General features: G+C 36.8%; 1 long non-coding RNA gene across 2 annotated transcripts in view; it reads right to left on the bottom strand.

Moving 5' to 3' along the window:
* Window positions 1-2,443: 2,443 nt before the first annotated feature.
* The window catches only part of LOC110345463 (uncharacterized), a 345,632-nt gene continuing 326,080 nt past the window's right edge, over window positions 2,444-21,995 (bottom strand). For both annotated transcript variants that reach the window (XR_015450062.1, XR_015450063.1), the window contains 2 exons: window positions 7,523-7,623; window positions 2,444-5,965 (listed from right to left, as the gene is read on the bottom strand). This is a non-coding gene — a long non-coding RNA (uncharacterized LOC110345463). The remainder of the gene's footprint in view (window positions 5,966-7,522; window positions 7,624-21,995) is intronic.

Below are 21,995 nucleotides of genomic sequence, written 5' to 3'. Positions count from 1 at the left end.
TTCCTAAGAATCTACTGTATTTCCTATCAAATGTTTGTTACAGCTCTGCAGATTTTTCTATAAGCCTAGATTTTTAAATCATTTAGAGGTTTATTTCCTAATAAAAGAAATAAACGTTTAAATCTTAATTTTCAATACCACTAGAAGTGGCCACATGATAACAGGTTGACTATTGTTAAAGTAGAATAGGTGAACTTTTATAAAGTAAAAGTCTTTGAAAATTTTCTAAATATGTAATAATAGATGATTAAATGAATTCAGTAATAATATATACTTATTACATAATACAATATAGTCACTAGAGGTTATGTGCTCAAAAAATGTTTAATATATTGATCATGATTTGTTGTATACATAGATTAAATAATTATAAACCAATATATAAAGTATATATAGATTAAATAAATATAAAATAATATATATAAAGTATAAAATCTATATACTTAAATAATTATAAAACAACTTGATAACATTTCATTCAAAAAAGTAAACAAAAACTTTATGGATAGCTTGTTAGACCTAAGTGGTCACCAAAAGGTTGACAGGGGTTTTCATATCTTAAATGTGAGATTGATCTTATTTTCTTTTTCCTGTGACTAGAAACAGAACTCTTGAATTTTTTACAAGGAATGGCATTTTTATTGCCTATAAGAATACATTCATATGAATCCTGATCCTTTTCCTTAATACTTTTACTGTTCATAGTTGGTAAATATTTTAAGTTGATTATTTCCCTTTAAAACATCTTTCACGTTTCCTGCAGGCTGCTCAGAGGAAAAACGATGATTCTTCATGCAGGCTTCTTTCATGTACAATGACCCAAGATTTGACCTGACATAAAAGTAAAGAAAAAAATCCCTAGTGCTCAGTTACTGTGGATTTTTATGTAGTTAAGAGGGTTCATTCGTGGAGAAGTGCACAATGTACAATGCTCTAATGACCCTTACTGTTTATGTGTTGGAAAAACAGGCACAATCTAAACACAGTAAGGAAAACAAAGAAATTCCAATACTGCTCAACATAAGGACAGAGGCATTTTCCCCAGGATTACAGGATTTTCTACAGGATTACAACCTTGGGAACAAAAATATATCTTTGTATCATGCATTTTGGCTTCATCGTTTGCATTTGCACATATGTGAATAACCCAGTGGACACCAAAAAATAATGGATAGGGATAGATGCAGCTGGCTGGAAGAATTCATCCAAAGGAACTGGACTCAAAGAGCTAAAACCTAGTCTTGCGTCCTGTTGGAAAATTTCAATCTCATAATGGAAGAAATATATCGTATGTTAAGACAAAGCCACATGAGAGGGAAGAGATAACCTAAAGGGGAATAAAAACTTACATGAAATGGTTTTGAAGAACAAAGCAAAGGAGACGATTCTGAGAGTGACAAGACCTGTGGGGCGCCTGAGATCTAAAGTAAATTTAACTTGTTTGTTCTCTTGCTTATGAGTACAGCGACATTTCAAGATCTGACTACGTATTTATTTTTGTGTCCCTTACATAGTAATACTTATTAGGTACATTAACTCCCCAGCAAAACCTGTAATAGCCATATAGATTTGGTAAATGGTAAATTGCAATTAGGAGAGATAATTAAAGAGAGCTTTCCCAAATTCATTTCATTAAGATTCAAATGTATTAACAGTATCTTCAGAGTAAAACTGATGCTAGAAAAATTTTGAGAAAGTTCCAGCATGAATCCATTTTTTAAGCCAAGGCCGGATCAAAGTACAGCATGGAAATGCAATTCTATCACAGAACTGACTTAGTATTGGGCATGGTACGAATAACTATTTGCCCGATCATAGTTAGAAGTCATCTCTGAAGGGGCTAGAGCAGGGGGAGGAATGGTGAAGTCAGGGTTACACATATGCATCTGGAGGCTAACTGGTCACTTGAAATTCAGGTCCACAGAAACACACTGAACTTTTTCAAGTGGTGAAAAGCACTGTTTGCTGAAGAGAGCAAATTCCCAACCAAGTCAAAAAACAAGTCAAAAATTCCTTTGATATAAATCACCCTGATTATATCAAAGTCATAAAGCCATTGCTGGAGAGACAGGGCCTCATATCAATGTGGACAACCAAAATTTTTTTTTTTAGTTTTATTGCTAGTTTTCAGATAATTAACAATTCATGTTGATCACCCCTATTTAGGTGCTTTGCACAATTATCCATTAAAATGTCACAAAGAAATGGTTTTTGCTTCTACTTGACAGAAGGAAACAGGAATCAGAGAGACTGAATAACATGACCTCAATTACGTAACTTGTAAAGGACAGAAGTCTAGTTCTGCTGTCTGCACTGTTGTCTGTCTATAGAGGCCTGCATGAGCCTAGAGCTTTGAAAATATATTAAACTTGTTTTTACTAAACGTCCATTGGAGCATATTTTGGATATCACAGAAAAATAGATAAATTGATTTTGAATCTTTTAATATAAAATAGGAACAAAAGGAAAGTACAAGTATATTGTGTATTTATTATATATTATTATATTCACAAATAAGCATATATTCATTTAGATATATAAAAACATTAAAAATGTAACTGCCAGTAAACATGAAACATAATTAATTGCTAAATAGATGTCAAGACCAAGTTGGTGAGAAATTCAAAGGAAAGAGACATTAACATAGCCTCGATCAAAGGAGAAAAGTTAGACCTATAAGAAATTACATAAGTGGAAAAGGTGTGGGACAATTGGGAAGGAGAGAATTCACATATGAGAATACTATTAATATGAACGAAAGAACTAGGATTGGAGAGCTGTTTTCTAGTGGTAAGCCAGCTAGGAAACTGTCATTGTGCCGATCCACAAAAATCACTAAATTTCCAACAGACTAAATCATAAATATGATATGGAGAATTTACATCTCCATTCTCAACTTGCTATTTGCTCTATACTTACTGAAGAAGAAAATAGCTGGAGTTGCAACTAATATAAACTAGCAAAATTCTTTGTTTAAGACTCCACCACTAATAATATTGTTGAATCAATACTTCTACAATATTGGTTTTATGGGATGCTCATTATCAACCTGCCCTGAGAGGCTTTGTAATCACTGCTTGCATCTTCTGCTGCGGGAAAAACCACACTGGTTTTCCTCCTGCCACCCTGGCCATTCTTGTTCAGTCTTTCTTATCATATCTGCTATGCTTTCCAGACACCTACCCCACAGAGTTCCTGAGATCCCACACGTATGTCCATCTTTTCCCCTTCCACACACACTGTCTGTCTGACCTCATCTTTCCCGTGGCTTAAGTATGGCTCCTGGAAAGATACCTCCCAACTTGCAGCTCTAGCTTCGACTTATCCTTTGAGTTTTACTCTTTCACCTAATATCTTATTTGATATATTTACTTGGATGTCTCACAAAGAGCCAAATTAAGCCTGTCTGAGAGAAAGTCTTTATTCTTCCTTCCCACCCACTTACTTCCAACGCAGTCCACCTGTAATTCCTGTCCATTCTACCTTCATATGCCATCCTGCCTCTATTCTCTCCACCTCCACACCCACCATTGTGTCCCAGGCAGTATCCCCTGTCTCAGAGCGCCTCCAGGTCAGTTTCCTGCTTCTTCTGTTATTCTATTCTATTACTCAGAGCAGCAGAGTAAATTTTCAAAAAATGAAAATGTAAACCCAATCTCGTTAACATCTACTTAATATCCTGCAGGGTTTCCCATTATAATTGGGATGAACTCCAGAGGCTCCCTATGCCTTGGCCTCTGATTACATCTCCTCTTGGACCTCTCTCCTGCTCATTCACCACACTCCCGCTGTACTGGCCTCCTTTTGAGTCTTAGAACAGGCAAAGCACCATGACTGGAAGGCTTTTCTCAAGCATATTCACACACTGGCTGCTTCTCTTCCTGCAGGTCTTGGCTTAATGATCACCAGAGAGCCATTTCTGACTGCTCTATCTGAGGAGAGCTCTTTCTCCATGTTGCCACTGCTACTTTCTGTGACCACACATGACTTGTTTCCCTCATCATCCTTTGTAATCTCATATGGCATGTTCACATTAAAAAGTTCTCATTGGTTCATTTTTCTGATCTCATTATTTTTTGGAAGTAATTATTTCCTTCTGTCTCTGAAAGGATCCTCACCATGTATATTATATTTTATTCTTTGGTTTACATGACACTTTCTTTTATTTTTTCATTTCTTCTCTTTATCTAGTCCATCTTCATTCTCCAACTCACCCTTACACAGCCATTCTATTGCTTTATTAACCTTTATTTGTATATTCTTTTAAATATGTATTGTGATTCCCTGTATATATGAGTATAATTCATAAAAATATTATTGGCTTGTAGATCTCATTCTTTTTATTGCTTTTTTCATGCAGTGAGTGCCATGTTTTTAGTCTATACTCTTCTATGTCCATCTAGCCATTGTTTCTAAAGCCAACATGCTACTTCATTTACTCAATCCATGACTGCCTCAAACTTCCATGAAGACTAACAAATGGTATAACAAATATCTTGGCCCATATTCTTTATGGAAATGTTTGTCTGGGAGAAAAAAGTCCAGGAGTCCATGGATTGTAGGAAATGTCGGTACTTGACTGATGAAAGGTTTCGAAATTGCCCTCCAGAATGGCTGCTCCACTCTGTCTTCTGATGAAGGTTGTCATAGCATCCGATGCTTCAACTGACATTTGAGTTTATCCTGTTTTGTGATTACTGTTGATTTGATCACCATGAAGTAATAGCCTTTTCTAAACTTTTTTTTCCAATTCCATAAATTTGAGCATCTTTTCCTACATTTGTTAGCTAGCTCTGTGAAATTTTATTTCTATTCCTAATCCATGTCCATTTTTCTATGTATTACATAAATAGGTGCTGAACATTATCAAACTTTTTACCTGGACCTACTGAGACACTGATATTTTTTACCTTTTTCCCATTAAGTGACAAAGTATCTTGATATACTTATTCTTCTCATCCTTGGAATAGCTGTTACTTGCTCTTGGTACATCATTTGTAATTATTTAGGAATTTACTATTATTATACCTACAAAATAGGCTTATATTTTTCTTTCTCGTATTTTTCTATGTGATTTTAAAATCATGATAGCAATCATTTCACAAAATAAGACTACTTAGAAATATTTTTAAATTTTAATATTTTCATATATTTTTCTTAAGCTCATCTTAAGCCCTATTTTGTCATTGATATTCATTATGTCTGGAGATTTGTAGTTGTGAAGTTATTTTCAAGAACAGACTCTTCCTTAGCATGTACTAAGCTTTGCTATCTCATCACATGGCTGGGCTGCCTTGGTTCCCCACATAGCTGTCTCTGAGCGTCATCTTCACTCTTAAAGTTTCTGCCGCTTTACTCAACCTGGGCTGCTTCACAGTCTTTAGCTCAAGGAAGACTCACTTTATTAATGTGGAGAGTAGCTGTGTATTACTTAACTTTCTAAGAATATTATTAGTTTCATTTCTTTTGGTGTGAAAAGAGTTTTGAATATGTACTTATATCTTATAGTGGACCTTTTCTGTTTACATGTTTATGTGTACACTGTCTCTCTGTCTCCTAAATTATTAGCTCTTGAAAGGCACAGTCTGTGTATATTTCACACAACACATATTTATAGTATCAGTACTTAGAGTAATGACTTGCCTCTGATAGTTATTATAAGTATTTCTGAATGAATGAGTGAATGAAACCTATAACCCAGTGTCTCTTGTGGACTATGAATTTCAAAGCTTATTAATCCCATCATTTTTCCTCTCCTCTGCCTCAAACTTATTAAATTACATAAAATACATTACAGGTACAAGAAATGAAAACAAGGACATGAAGATTAAAAACTGATCTCAAATAGAAGGATGGCAATGCAAATATAAAAAGCTTTATATTGAAGTTTTTCCTTGGTTCTCAATGGAAAGGGCGAAAAGAACTGAAAATAACTGTAGATGATTAACTTTAGGAGCAAGATTACCTAAAAAACAAAAAGAATAGGAATTATTGCTCACATTGAATTTGACCTATTAAAGGGATATTTAAGTTGAACATGGTGCCATACCCTTGTAATTCCACCACTCTCAGAGTCTGAGCCAAGAAGATCACAAGTTGAAGACCAAGCAACTTAATGACTCAGTGAGACTTTGTTTCAATTTTTTTTTTTAAATGGCTAGGGATATAACTCAGTGCAAAGCCCCTGGGTTCAATTCCTAGTACCAGACACACACAAAAAAAACAATATCCAAGATTGTAATCTGTTGAGTAGACATTACATCTCGTATATGTAAACAAAGAGAGAATGGAAAGATAGATAGATAGATAGATAGATAGATAGATAGATAGATAGATAGATAGATAATGAGTTATCTGCACATTGCACTTAATTTACTTGATTAAAATCATATACTAGAAGTATTTATGAGGCAAAATGTGTGTATGAGCTGAGTTAAATGGCTGGCAACCAAATTCTGTAAATATTCACATAGAAGAGACAGAGAAAAGAAAAGATAACAAAAATAATCAAACAAAATGCATTTTGTCAAATAAGAAAAATTCCAGATGTAAAGATCAACACAGACAGAATAAAAACATATAACATTTATCAAGCATTATAAATGTGCTCTATTTTGGATTTGGACAATTATGGTTAGTCCAGAATGGCCTCAAATGACACAGCTGGGTTATCGTGGGGTAGTTTATCCTAGCCTAGGCTTATTCACAAGTAGGTGCAAGATTCCAGGAAAGAACTGAAGAGTACCAATGTGTTTAAAAATTTAAGCTCCAAACTGACTTAACACCTCTCTTCCTTATTCTATTAGCCAAGGAAAGTTGCTAAGGCAACTAAATACTAGAATGGAAATAGATTCCACCTCTTGATGGAAGGAGTTGTCAGTGTCATATTGCAGAGGATAAGACCAGATTTTTTCCATTGATTGAGGCCATTAGTGCTACCAATTGACCCCAACAAGTGAGAAGTGCATTCTAGGACAGGTGTCCTTTTACAAGAAATAACTGAGGAAATACTGTATTTGGGTTTTATTTGCTTCAAATTAGAACCTGTGTGTAGAGGCTTAGAAATTCAATCATTTTTGAGTGCAGACTACTGGCATGGCACTGTACTGGAGGCTGGAGGCTGAACAGGGAGGCGGCACCCCTACCCACCAACTAGGGAACACATAGAACCCAGCAGTAATTTACAAAGCAGTACAGCACAGGGCATATTAGGATCAGAGAAATCTTTCAAGAAATCTTTCAATCATCTAAGGCAAACCTTGTGGCATGAATAGACAGGAAGGAGAAGGTCTGGAAAGGAAAAGTTGAACATGTACCAAAAAAGAAGTATCTGGAAACTTTTGCTTTTTTTCTATCCTAATGATACATCTCTGTGGAGCCACTCTTTATGGTATTAACTGTTTTCATCTGTTTCTTACTGCTCCAACCTGTTTTCCTCGTATCCCAGTCACCACCACATCTACCATGTTCTCTGTAACTTTCACTGATTTACCCTCTAAGTGGTAAACTTTCACTGGTTTACCTTCTAACCACCTTGTCTCTCTTCATTCTTCTGCATACAGGATTTAGCAGAATGTTTGCATCGCACTCTCCTGGGCTTGGGCTTCTCTTCCAAGTCTTAAGCTTCAGGAAAAAAACAAAATTGTGTGTTTTATTGTTCATAAAATTAAGTGACACTCCAAATTACTGTGTTTTGAAAGTAATCTGAGTTTAAGTTTCTATTGTGATGACTCCAACAAAAAGAATGAAAAAGAATTTCCAGGAACTAATATCAAATTCCAGAAAATAATGCCAAATTAATGCTCGAAAATGTCTATGGGCTACAACTTTTTTTTTGATTTGTTAATGGAAAAGATCTTATAAAGTTCTATAGCCAGGTTGTCTTTAATAATAATAATAATATAAAAAATATGTAAGCACATGGCATGAAAATACTTGTAGGTGTACGTAATGAGCACTTTTTAGCTACAAAAGTTGTATAATGAAACAAAAACTCTCTGCTAATTTCATTAGGGGTCTATTAAACTAGCAGGACTCTAATATATAAAGGGAATAATTGTCTTCATCAACAGCAGGAGGACAATTTACCAGAACAAGAAACCATTTAGATGGCACAAATAAGTTATATTTCTTCTCTTTTTCTTCCAGATAAATTAAAAAGATTAGCATTAAGGTTATTTATGGTTTTCAGAGTTTTCCCTTAATTTCTCTTCTTGCATAGTTTTACCATCACTTGTTGTCAAGTCCCTTCCATGTATCAGACACTCTTAGTTACCCATCCAAAGACCAGTGTCCCTGCCTCCTTCCTCAAGAAGATTGATCTCACCCTAGCTCCACAAGTGAAGCCTGATTCATGTGCCACTCGCAGTAGTTTCATTCCCCCTTGGCATAAACATGCGATGGGACTTTTTCTAATGGGACAGAAGAGTTAGGCATCCAGAGACTTCTGGGAGTTTATTATGATCATAAGTAGAGGGTAAGGAAAAACAATCACACACTTCAGGATCTCACTGTGTCTCCATAGGGCATCTGTGACTATGAAAACTGTCTTGGGACTCTAAGGAAAAGAGGCCACCATCATGAAAATAGCAGAGACAATGTAGAAAGAAACTAGATCCTTAATGAGTTTATTGTATCCTCTAATTGATTAAGTTTGGACTATCCCTACACTACATGACAAAATAAATTTCTAATGTTTAAAGATTTTTGGAGTTGGGGCTTTACTGGTACAGATAGCAGAAAGCATGAAAGCAAATAATACCCTCTACCTAGATATTCTTTCACTGTGAACTCTTGTAGGACACAATTGGGATAAATCCAGTTACACATCAAACTGCTCCAGATTTAACAGAGGTAACTCACCAGAATGGAACCACAAGGATTATCATGCTAGCTAATCTTGATTGTCAGTTTGACTTGATTTAAAGACTCCTGGAGAGATGACTGGGTTGTGAGGGCACCACCTTCATCAATGCGGACATAACCTTGGGGACTATATCTGGTTCCTGGTCCCTTCCTTGATGGCTCTTTCTAACCTATTCTGCTTCCCAGCCTCCATGAGTTGAGCAGCCAAGCTCTGCCACCCCCTTCTGTTATGTTTCTGCCTTACAGCCAGTTGGCCATGCATTGCAACCTCTGAAACTAAGGTAAAATAAGCTTTACCTCCTTTAAATTGGAGGGGGTCAGGTATTTTGTCCCAGCAACTGGAAAGTCTATGGATACGAGACCCTAATCAAATTAGCTGTTACAAGATGATCCAGAGAAATCAAATCCATTAAACAGAAATGTGAATTTGTCTTAAAGTACTATTTACTCTACTGCAATATTTCTATTTTATTGACTGCAGAGAAAAAATAATGATGCAAGGTTGTAGTAAATAATGACTTCAAGAGTTAATTGAAGCAATAATCCTTCTGGGTATATACTCAAAGAATAAAGATTAAATCAGCACTGAAAAGTATCTGAACTCCCATGTTCACTGTAGCATTATTCACAACAGCTAAGATATAAAAAAAGCAGATGAACTGATAAAGAAACTGTAATATATAAATATATATAAATATATATATGGTGTGATTAAAACATATAGTGAAAGTTTAAATTTTAAAAATGTAATTACAGCAAGAGACATTACCATTAATCCCCTTCAAAACACTCATCCTTACTTCAAACACACTTATCCCGTCGTTCTTGCCACTTTAGGACACAGTTCTGGAGGTCTTCTTTCTGAGTGTCTTTACAAGGTGGGATTAAAAATTCAGTGAATGCTGCTGCTAAGTGACAACCAGGGGAAAGGAAGGCTCATGAAAACATTACAGTGTTTCCTCATCCACCCTATTCAACCCATCTGGCACCTCTGGCTCTTCCTCAAGGTCAAAATGACCATGAAATGTAAATATCTTGAAATGATTCAGGACATTGAATCAGTCACAACCATACCAATCAAGACACTCATGATAGAGGAATTCCAGAAAGGCTTCAGAAAGTGGCAAGAATGATGAAATAAGTGTGTTTGAAGTGAGGGGAAGTGTTTTGAAGGGGATTAGTGGAAATATGTCTTTTGCTGTAATAAAGTTTTTCAGTTTAAACATTGACTATATTTTTATGACACCATGTACAAAATGGAACATTACTGGACCTTAAAAAAGGAGATGTCACCACAACATGGATGGACCTGAGGACATTATGCCAAGTAGAATAAGCCAGACATAGAAAAATCTTGCATGACCTCAATTATATGTGGAATCTTAAAAAATGAAAGAAAAAATAATAAGAAAAGGGTCAAATATACAAAGATAGAGAATAAAACTGACTGTCAGGAACTGGAGTAGGAAGGAAATAGGGAAGTGTAGACCAAAAAATAAAATGTGATAGATATGTAGGATGAATAAGTCTCAAGATCTAATGTACAACATGGGTACCATCATTAATAAAATTATACTGTATAAGAAGTGTTAGTTAAGTCAATTTTAGGTGCTCTTGTCACAAAAAGGTAAATATATAAGATGACAAATTAATCTGCTTCACTGTAGTAACCTTTTTACTATCGATATGTATTCTATAGCATGCTATAAACCTCAAGTACACTAATTGAAATTTATTTTTTAAAATGAATCAACTAAATGATTTCTTCTTAAATGGAAAAAAAAATTCTCTACAGATAACCTACATTAAAAATGTGTAAGTTAGGGCCGGAGATTTCGCTCAGTGGTCCTGCTGCCACCCTCGAAAACACAAGCTCCCGAGTTCCATCCCAGTACCAAAAAAAAAAAAAAGTATAGGTTATATAAGAGTAAAGTGTGTTTCACTAGCCTCGCATTAGAGACAGTGTATTTTAGGCTGAAGAATTGGATAGTCCTGGATTAAACTTGAAAATTATTTAGCCTTTCTATGTCTACATTTCTTAATCTATAACATCAGCATTATTATACTAATTTTCCTGTAGGACACATATATGAGTAAGCTGCAATAATGCATGAAATGTCCAGGCACACAGGAAGTGCTCTGTATCTGTTATGGTTTGGATCTAAATCTCCCTCAAAGTCTAGCTGATGGGCTTTGGAAAGTGGAAAAAGAGGGCATTAATCTCATCAATGGATTAATCCACTAATGAGTTTATAACTGAATGATCTATTAAGAGGCAGGTCCTAGTTCAAAGCAGTAGCCCTTGAGGATGTGCTGTTGAGGACCGTATTTTTCTCTAGTCCCTTCCTCTGACATTTCCTCTCTGCTTCCTGGATGCCATGAGGTAAGCAGCTTTCCCCCACCACACCCTTCAGCCATGTTTCTGCCTCACCACAGGCCTGAAAACAAAGAAGCCAGTTGATCGTGGGCTAAAATCTCTAACACTGTGAGCCAAAATAAACTTTTCCTCCTTTAGATTGTTTTTCTTAGATATTCTGTCACAGCAAGAGAAAGCTAACACAGTATCATAAGCTGTTATTATTGTACTTTGAATTAGTATTAAATTATAATTGCTTAAAGAGAGGCTCCCCATGTCAGTGATAATAAGCATGTTTTCCATCCCCTAAAGTTGCTTCAGTTAGTCCAGGCTTTTGAGCACAACACAGGATAAATTTCCAGAGATTCACTGGAAGAAGTGCAGCAGTGACCACTGCCCTTTGAAATTCTCACTTGTTATCCTTACTGCTTATAAACTGAAATGTTGTAACCATGGCTATTGCTATTTATAATGTAGTCAGGAAAATCAGTGCTATGATGACAAAATGTGGAAGTCTTGTGCAGAAATTCCTACAAGATAGCAAAGCACCATAAGTGGCGATCTAAGTGAGAGTCAGCAATACTAACATTTGTTTTTCTCTACTCTTCTTACCTCTCTGATCTTCCTGTAAAATAAAGGAACTAAGACAGATGATCTTTGCAGTTCTTTTTAACTCCCACATTTCATCACCATTATCACCACCACAGAAATGGGGTAGATAGCGTCTGTTGATTGCATCCTAAGAACCAGGCTATGTACTGTATAGTCTAGGTCCAATTTAATCATACTAATAGCCATATGGGACAGATATTCTTTTCCCAATTTGAAAAACTTGAAAAATCAGACTCAGAGAGTGTAAATGATTTTCCCAGCACACCAACAAAAATTCTAATAATTTCCTATTCCAAATTGCTTACTTCTAGTCAACAAACAAGGCTAAGTACAGGACAAGTTTGAAGCATGTCATGATACAGATCCACTACAGCGTGGTACTTTGTTCTTACTTGAACAAACTCTATACATCTTCTTTAAAACAAAGACCATTAAATCATGTTTGTCATGCTATAAGTAAAATCTTCAAGGTCAATCCCCTATTTTAAATATCCTTTTAAAATAAATATATTCCAAATTTGTTTATCTAGAGAAATATCTTTGCAATATTTTCCACCATACTTCACTATAAATTCCATATATAGTCAATGACAGAAATTTTTAAAATAAGTAACACTGTATATCATTTGATTTTTCTGACATTTTTGTTGTTGTTTTTTAAGTTTCTAGTTCACTTAGCAGCTGGACATCTAACACATATATCACTTTATTTCGAAAAATGAAAGTCTATTCTAGACACCACCCTCTTGCCATTGTAATAGAATTACTGATTATATATACCCTTCTCAACAGAAAGAGGATACACAATTGCCTCCCACGGCTGTGATAGCAAGATGGCAGTTACAATTGGCACCTAGAGAAACAATACATAATTGCCATTCATGAAACTAACAGAAAGAGAGAGAGATTACAGGCACAATAGCCAAAGCCATAGACAGAATAAACAACCTGTACTCCTTATTTTGAGCGGAAGGGAAAAAAGGCAATTTACACTCAGAAGTACCATCTCAGGAGAAATCTTTTGTTGAAAGATGACTCACATTATGTCTTTCATAAGTTCCTTTTGCTCACTCTCCAGAAGAAATAAGAAAAGGTGACTATAAAATCCAAAAGCAAAAGGGGTTAAGCCAGCTCACAGGCACCAAGAGAACAAATTATGGTGAGTCTGCAAGTGACAATTATAAATGACTTAATGTACACTGCAGCTTTGGAAAGGAAGACATGAAATTAATGCTTCCTTTGGAGTTCAGGTTTTTCCTAGAAAATCAGATTTATACCCATAGTCAGTTACTGTATGTTGGTGGGGAATACACAATATAAATGGTATAATAATATGGGTATTGGGTTGTAAGCTATAACAAGATGCTATTGCAATGTGCAGATTTTAAAATGCTTTTCATCTTCACATTTCTTAATAATATTTTCATGTTTAATATCACGATTCACCAGGCATGTAACTCCTTCGTCTAAATTTGTTATCGGTACTAGAGAAGAATGAGGAGTAGGATGGATTTTTCTATTTTTACCAATAGAAATTTATACAGAGAAGAATCTGCTTGTAAAGGGACCGAGGCTTGGGGAGAATGGAAGACAGATTCTGGCGCTGCTGATTAACTGCTATGGGTCTGGCTGAACAAGGCTTATACAGATATTTTTATACAATTTCTGTGCTTATTTCTATTATTTTTTTTTAAATGAGGGAAAAAACCAACAATACTTCCAAGTCCCTTGAAGACAAACCCCAGTCAAAGCATGAGCAGAATCAGTATTAGTACTGCAGAGCTGTGAAGAATTTAACCACATATGTGCTCTCTCAGCAGTACAATCTATAAAAGACACAGTCTGGGAAATCCACAGAAGCATGAATTGTGCTCCAAGGGAGTAATATTTTTGAAGTTACAATGTTGAGATGTTTGTGGCAAGGCTGGTGAATCGAAAAGATAGCAAAAGCCCATGAACAGATAGTAATGTTTCTTTTATACAAAGAAGTCCCTATAATGCAAGAGACTGGTATAATACATCAAAATCTTAATACTCCAATGACTACCCTTATGTAAATTTAGCAAGTATCTTTGACATATTTTATCTTGCCTTTCCTTTACTTCATGTGATTAGGTGGGGAAAATACTCGACTCACTCTTATTACAAGTGAAGCTCCTACGTACCCAAGAAAAAGAAAACCAACCTCAAAGCAAACAGAAGAGTACAAAGCATTTAAGTTTTAAACTCATTATCCTATACTCTGATATTTCTTTTATTGGAAAGTAATGGTTTAAGAATCTATAACATAATATCCAACACCACGTACACAATCAACTTCCCAAAGAAACTTTACAAGGGCTCACCTTAAATATCAATAATCCCCCCCCAACATTTATAGAGCACCTACTTTGTATTGAGCATAATCTCAAGATCTCTACATGTATATACCTCTCAGATGATCCTCACAATAATTTCTTGAAATCAAACTTTTCTAAAATAGCAAACTAGTAAATTACGGAACAGATACTGAATTAATCTTTCTAGTTCCAAAACTCATCAACTAATATGCTGATTTCCAAAGGAAAAAAATGCAGATCTCAGGATTGTTCAAGCCAATGTGGGTTATGTGCTGCATTCCCCGACATGGACATTTACATGGTTGGCTACCACTTATTTAAAATAAAGGTTTACAAGAAAATAAGAATAGGGGCTGGGGTTTTAGCTCAGTGGTTCTGGTGCCTGCCTCACAAGCGCAAGGTCCCAAGTTCAATTCCTGGTACCAAAAAAAAAAAAAAAAAGGCTAAGAAGAGCATCACAACACTACCAGCTCTTTCACCATGATATAGTTCTCAGCTTTTACTGAAAATAAACAAAAAGAATAGCAGCATATGGAAACATTTTTATACACAGAAAATTTTTATCTAAGACATGAGCCATTATGTCTTTGAATTTCACTTAAAATTTTATACAGTCATTTCCATCTATGTAGGGAGAGAGCTTTAAGGCTAAACAATTATTAACACATTCTTTAATTGGACTATGCTGCATAAACTGTTTGTTTCTCCATCTTGGCTGCCTAGAAGCTAAGAATGACAGTTCTTTCCTCCACTAGTGCAGCTTCTACAGTTTAGGGCTTTCATGTTTCAACTGTCTTCCTATAGATTAGGAGGTTGCCATAAACTGATGGGCAACCTCATCTTCTCAAGGCTTTCTTTTTTAACCCACTGATTAAGAAATACTGCTGCTAGAAGTATAGTCCCACAAATACTGGTATATTGGTTTGGGGTGGATTCCAAGAGTGATAGCATCAAAAGCTTCCGAATGAGTGCAAATGTTCAGCTACGGCCTAAAACTATTAATACAGCCCTCTCATATCAAGAGTTCAATAGAATATCCTATAAGAGATAAAAGAATAGTTTCCACTGAAGACAAAACCACTGTTGCTCACAGTCTTATCTCAGAGATCCCTAAAACAAAGTATTCCAACAAATTCTAAATATCAATCTACACATGACTATCCTTCTATATAATGAACCTAGAGAGCCTGAGAGAAACTCCCCTGGTGGAACAAAATGTAGTGCATCAACAGCCACTGCTCCTCAGCCAACATGGAGAAGAAAGAGTATTCAGCAAAGTGCAGAGGACAGGAATTCAAATAGTTTTCGACAACTGGGTAGCAAGAGATGGGCTTTGTCATGATTTGCTAAAGTCACTAGATCTACCAGGAGAACAGCACACAGGCAAAGCAAGCAAAGGTGAGAGCAGGTGTGGCTAAGCTTTGTGAGCATCTCTTTACTTAAAGGGAAGTTGTGTATGTGCCTAATAGTTAGAGAGGTTTCTAGAAGCAAGAGGTCTCATCTTTGAGAGCAGATTAACTTACTATGGAACTGTGTACAACAAAGCTGAACAGATCACACTGCAACCCACCCCAAGGGTCAGTAACTACACTGTAGCTAAAAATCAGAACACAGACTGTGGTCACTTGGAGAACAATTGGCCAGTTTTACATCCAGTGTGTCAGTGCCCAACAGGGAGAAAATAGCAAACTCACCAACCCCCTGATTTGTGACCACATATATGTAAATATACCTGACCTCAGACTCCATCACACAAATACACACACACACACACAAGCACACACCAGTTCACATCATCATTCTAGGGCTGTTCTGAGAAAGTATCCTCCAGGCCAAGAAGAAGCCTGGATCTTCATATGTCAAAGCAACTCCTCCTGATGTCCATCCAGACTGTATTGAGACTGATCTTACAAACTGGAAATGGCTGAGTCTTGGCTACAGAGAAAAAAGTCATAGGATTAGGCTTACATTTAAACTCAAATGGAGCAAAACATAAACTGTCTTCTTAAGGAAGATTAGATGATCCCATGCCAAGAACAGCTCATCGAAAATTTCAAATAAGGGTACTCACATTTGTATATATTTAAGTAGTGACTATCCAACCAAACATCTCCATATATGACATTCTTCTTTTTTATTAATGGTTTGAAATATTTTGATTCTTTACTTATTATTCATGTCTTAGGAATTCTTTTTGATTTTTTATTTGAAAGTTACTTCAAATGACTCTCAGACCCTGATATATAAATAACATTTTGACATCTATTTTGATCAGTAGTGACTAATCTGACATGCGATCAGAAAACATCTACTGAACATAACAGTTTACTACAAAGATATGTTACTGGGTCATAACTTGGAATCCTACACATAATGAAACAAGGTACTTATCTTTGAAGTTCTTGAGTTACAGTCTTAAGCAGTTAAAACTTCTGTTCCTAAATTAGGCACATCTATATTCAGATAGGTCCTACATCAAACAAGCTGTGTGATTTGGGCAAGATGTTTACCCAATCTCAGTTCTTCATCTGTACCCTGAAAGCTGATGGACACTTAGTTAATCAGGCTATTGTAAATATCTTACATAATAATGAACATGAGAAATCTAGCACTCTGGAAAGTAGTAAAAACAAATAAAACCAAGTGTGAATTACTGTTATTTCTGTCACTGATAACAGTAGTGATCCAAATCAGGAGAAAACAGTTTTTTAAAAATATCTGTATGTACTGTATCTTGGGCATGGTATTTCAAGGCCACCCTGAACTACATAGTGAGATCTTGCCTCATAAAAAAATAATTAATTAATTAAAAATCTCTATATGACAAAATCTAAAATATTAGGGCAAAAATCACAGATCCCTCCATCTGCACTCATCCTATGAGTCATGTAAGTTTGTGGTTCACTACTGTCTCTATTCCTAGTCTATATAAGAAGGATAAAATAGTGTTATAAGATTAAATGCTGTGAGCCCTACAAATTGAGGAACATGGTGCTTGACACAGAGTAGATATTCATGACAATGCCAATGCTTACAAGAGATCTTTCCCCAAAAATTAGGGGGAATGGAGCTATAAAGTATCTGGATTAAAATGTAAATGTAAAGTCTTAATTATTCAAATGTTCAGTGAAAGTCAATTATTCTTCCATTAAAATGCAAATATGCATTTGTGCTCCTGCAGAGGTGCATTACTAAGAGTAATAGGCTGCAAAGTGCAGGGAGAGGAACAGCGGGGTGTTTGTGGCTAGACGATGGGAATGAGAATAAAGAATAGTGGTGAGTGCTGTACTTGGTTGGTGCTTTGGAGAGGAAGAAAAAGTTTAAAAAGTGGAAACTACCAAGGATATCCCCTACCTTCCTGGAAAGAAAAGAACTAATTTGACAGGGGCTTGATAGGCAGAAAAGGGCTAGTCCTTCTACAAGGGAATTAGCTCCTCTAGAAATGCCAGGAGGTGTTGGCTGACATGAAGAGATTGCTAAAATGTCAGTCTCCTGCTGCTATAATCTAAAAGGCAAGCTGGAACCATGACCAAAAAAAGTCTTGGTTCCTCTAAGAAAGAAAGCAGCTTGTAGGCAATATTCCATATGCATTTCTTAGGACTGCTGTAGTAATACCACAATGTGGAGGCTTAAAAAACATTTATTTTCTCACAGTTCTGGAAACTAAGATTCAAAATTAAGGTATTAGCACTACTATATGCAGCTAAGTTAGATACAAATTAACAGGCAGTCAGACAGGGATGGGGCCTCCAATTAGTCAGTGCAAAAGACCAGAGCACAACAAAACTGTTGCTGGAGGTGCATCTGTTGAAGGCCAGGCCTCACAATAAAGATGCAATAACGAGACCTACATGCCTCCCTAAGGGATAAGCAGTAATTTGGGATTATACTTCAATTAGCACCACCTGGTCCAGGAAGTCCTGCTAGGCATCAATCACCCAGGTGGGTGGCCAGAGCATCAGATACATCCCTTCCCCAAAATGCCTTGGTTCTTTCCATGTATCCCTGCTACATGACTTGTTTCCCTATTGGATCAGTATTAGCTAAGCAGCTGTACTTGTAATCCTATAGGCTGATTATATTTGACCCATGTTGTACATACTCACATTGTGCCTTTGCTGCATAAATTACCCCTGACAAAGGGCCTCAGTGGCAACCCACTTAGGACCCCTCCTGTCTCTCAGGAGCCATGTCTCAATAAACCTTCCCTGCTCTTAACCTCCACTGTCCTTTGGAATTCATTCTTCAATTTCAGGCCACATGAACACAACACATCTGACATCTGTCAGGTTGGGAGTTTTATTTCTCTTATATCATCAGGACCACACCAGCTCTGTAGGCTGTAGGGGGAAACCCTGCCTTGCCTCTTCCAGCTGCTGGTAGATGTTGACAATCTGTTGTCCTCATAATGCCTTCTTTTCCATCTCCTATAAAGACCCTTGTTATTGGATTTAGGATCTGTTAGGTATTTCAGAGCCCCACAGAGCAAGCCCCCTCCTCTCCTTTCCCTTTACCCCACTCCGGCCACAAGGAACAGGGAACTTCCGCATAGCTAAGGCATGACCCCCCTTTGTTAGTGACTTTCTGCCTAGTTAAGGTCTTTCTGCCCCACTGGTTTCTTAGTCAGATATTCCAGTGAGACAGGGGCTTCCCGAAAGCGGTGACTCCATCCCCCGACCGAAACCTGTTGCTACACACCCCAGCCCCAATCACCCACCCCCACCAGTGGCCTAGTGCTCTCCCTCCTGCAAGATCCCTATATAAGCCTCCAGCTCAGCCCATACAGTTGCTGGTCTCCATTCTGCGAGTCAGCCCGGCAGGCTGCAGACTGCCGCCCCAATAAAGCTTGCTTGAACGTCCGTGTGTGTCCCCCTCTTCAGCGACCTTTCAGGATCCACCTGGCTAATCCAGGATAAAATCTCAAGATCTTTTACTTGATTACTATGATTATGTCTTCAAAGACTCTTTTTCCAAATACAGTAATTCTCACAGACACTAAGTATTTATGTGTGGATGTATCCTTTCTGGGTGACTGGGGGTGAGAGGATTTAAACTACTGCAGTCCAAAGATTCACTTCTGTCTTGTCTACAAAACACATTGCCCCATCCCAAGATCCCCCCAAATGTCAGCCTATTATACTATCAACTGTAAACACAAAATCCCATCAAATTTTGTTGATGGAAAAAATCATAAATCTCATCATCTAAATAAGTATGGCTGAAACTTTAGGTATGATTTCTCCTGGAGCAAAATTTCACTCCATCTATGGATCTGTGAAACTAAAGAATAAGGTACCTCTCTCTAGACATAATGGTAGCAAAGACATAGTAGATATTAAAAGAAATAAAGGGTTCATACATCCCAAGAAGGTTTGAAGAGCATCAGGACATTCCATTAGTTTTAAGGCATGCTTTCCTACTAGTGAATCTCCTGATAGGAATATATTTTATAATTTGGATAGGATGCAAGGGTCTCAAATTTTCAAGTGTTTTTTTTCTTTTGCCTTAATAGTTCCTCCTTAGGGCCGAGGATTTAGCTCTTTAGGTCAGTGGTTCCATCGCCTGCCTCGCAAGTGCAAGGTACCAAGTTTGATCCCCGGTACCAAAAAAAAAAAGTTCCTCCTTCAATTTGCCTCTTTCCTCTTTTATTTACTATAGTCAAAAAGAAGACACACAGCCAAACCTTTAATATTTTCCTTGAAGGTATTAAATATCTAAATATCCAAATCTGTCATTTATGGGTTCTATTTTCTGTACAACTGCAGAACACAATCTAACCACAATTTCTTCCACATACACAGCTGGGATTATCTATTTTCCAGTTTACAATCACATGTTCCCTGTTTCCCTCTGTGCCCTTATCAGAAACAATTCCATGCATGGCATTATGTATATTTTCTGAAATGACAGACGTGTTCTCCACTTCCTTCTGAGCACTCACCAGATTCGGGGCTTTTCTACTACAGGCCTCAAAGCCCTCCAGACCTCTACCCATCATCTAACTGTAAAACTCCTTCCACATTTTTATATATTTGTTACAGCAGCAAGCCACATCCCTATAACAAAGTCTGTAGTAATTTCCTGTAGTTGCCACAACAAATGATCACAAAGTAGACTTCTAAAGCATAGAATTTTATTCTCTTACACTTCTGGAGGCCAAAAGTCTAAAGTCAAAGTATAGGCAAAAGCACACTCTTCATGGAAAGTCCAAGGGAGTCTTTTCTTGCCTCTCCCAGTTTGTGGTGGCTGTCCTCAGTCTTTGGCTTCCTTGAGTTGTGGTCAGAGCATCTGTCTTCACATTGCCTCTGTTTCCCTTCTCTCAAAGCTTCCCCTGTATGTTTGCTATCAGTGTGTTTATATTTACACACTTATAAGCATGCTAATAGAGCATAACTGTACAATCCAAATTCTAGAGAAAAAATAGTGTATGTGTGTGGTGGGGGGGCAGTACTTGCAAATAAAAAGGAAATAAGAATAGCAAGCATTCATTTGAAACTGCCCAGGGAGCAGCTGCTTAGATACCTGAGCATCAGGAAAGAACCTTCACTCTATCTCTTCATTCTTTCATCTTTATTTGGTCACCACTGGTCCCAAAGACTAGAGCAACATTCAGCTGTGCACAGCCAATAAACATATAAGCTAAGAACTAGAGCAAGAGGACTACAAAGGAGTGATACTAACCTGAGGAAAGTCCTGAGACTTGAGGGAGATGTGTGTAATGAGGCAAGGTCCCTCCCAATCGCGTGCCCTAGGACAGTCACCAAATTACAAGAAAAAAAGTTACAGGAGATTTTTTTTAAAAACCATAGTGAACTACCCTGGGATGAGGTTGACAGGCTTTCCTCTTTTCATCATAACCATCTCCAGTTCCTAAATGAGCAACTTCAGAATCCCCTCTGTGTGTGTATGTATTTTTTTATTAGTACACATCTGCAGTACATGATGATTACATTTATCGCGGGAATTGGTACAGGCACATAACACATCTTACTTCTTTGTACAAATCCTCTTGTAAAAGGTTTCTGTAATAGAACTGTGCCCACCATATGCTACCTGCCCATGCAAGTGCCCGCCTGCTGACAGACTGCTCTGGGCTCTACTACTCTGCTCCCAGGGTCTCTAAAATCAGATGTTGTGGTTGCTACACTACATTCCATATTCATCTAACTAATGATCTGCTTTTTTATTGAAAATTGGAGCATATCACAATCTGAGGAGAAAAAATAAACTCCAAGAATTAATAAGAAAAATTAATGCTTAAATGACTTTGACTCTCATAAATGTCTTTTTAAATGAAGGAAATAGTTTTCTTTTAGGTCACTGGAATTTCAGTCTAGGGTGAGTTTTATGGTCAAGTTATAAAGGTACTAAAATAGAATTTACCAAGAAAGCAAAAGAACACAAACTCAATTAAGATAGCACAGTCATCTCTCTTAGTATGTAAAGTAGGAACATCAAAAGGCAACTTTACAGAAAAGTCACATCTTCTGAAGGCTAAATTAAGATAAATTTCAAAAGCTCTCTTCTTAACACCTTGCTGAAGAAAATTGCATTTCTTTCTACTATATTTACTACAGTCTCTGTACTTCTTGTCTTTAATGACCAACCTCTTTGACCATGCTCTGCTGAAATCTCATAAAGATGAACTTCAATTTTGAGCACAGCATAGTGCCAAAGTTGCATAAGCTAACTGCAAACAGCTGTCCAGGGTACAGTGGCTAGAAGATAGAGGCACCTCTTTTATTTTAGCTCTGTTTTAGGACTGTCCTTGATTAAACTGAACAAAGAGTAGTATTTTCCTTAACATGCTGCTTTTTATCATC

Source organism: Heterocephalus glaber, unplaced genomic scaffold (genome assembly GCF_053883595.1).
Source record: "Heterocephalus glaber isolate CG9 unplaced genomic scaffold, H.glaber_assembly_v1.0 deba00000901, whole genome shotgun sequence".
Lineage (NCBI taxonomy): Eukaryota > Metazoa > Chordata > Mammalia > Rodentia > Bathyergidae > Heterocephalus > Heterocephalus glaber.
Note: the sequence above shows the minus strand (reverse complement) of the source record. Positions and strands in the feature narration are given on the sequence as shown.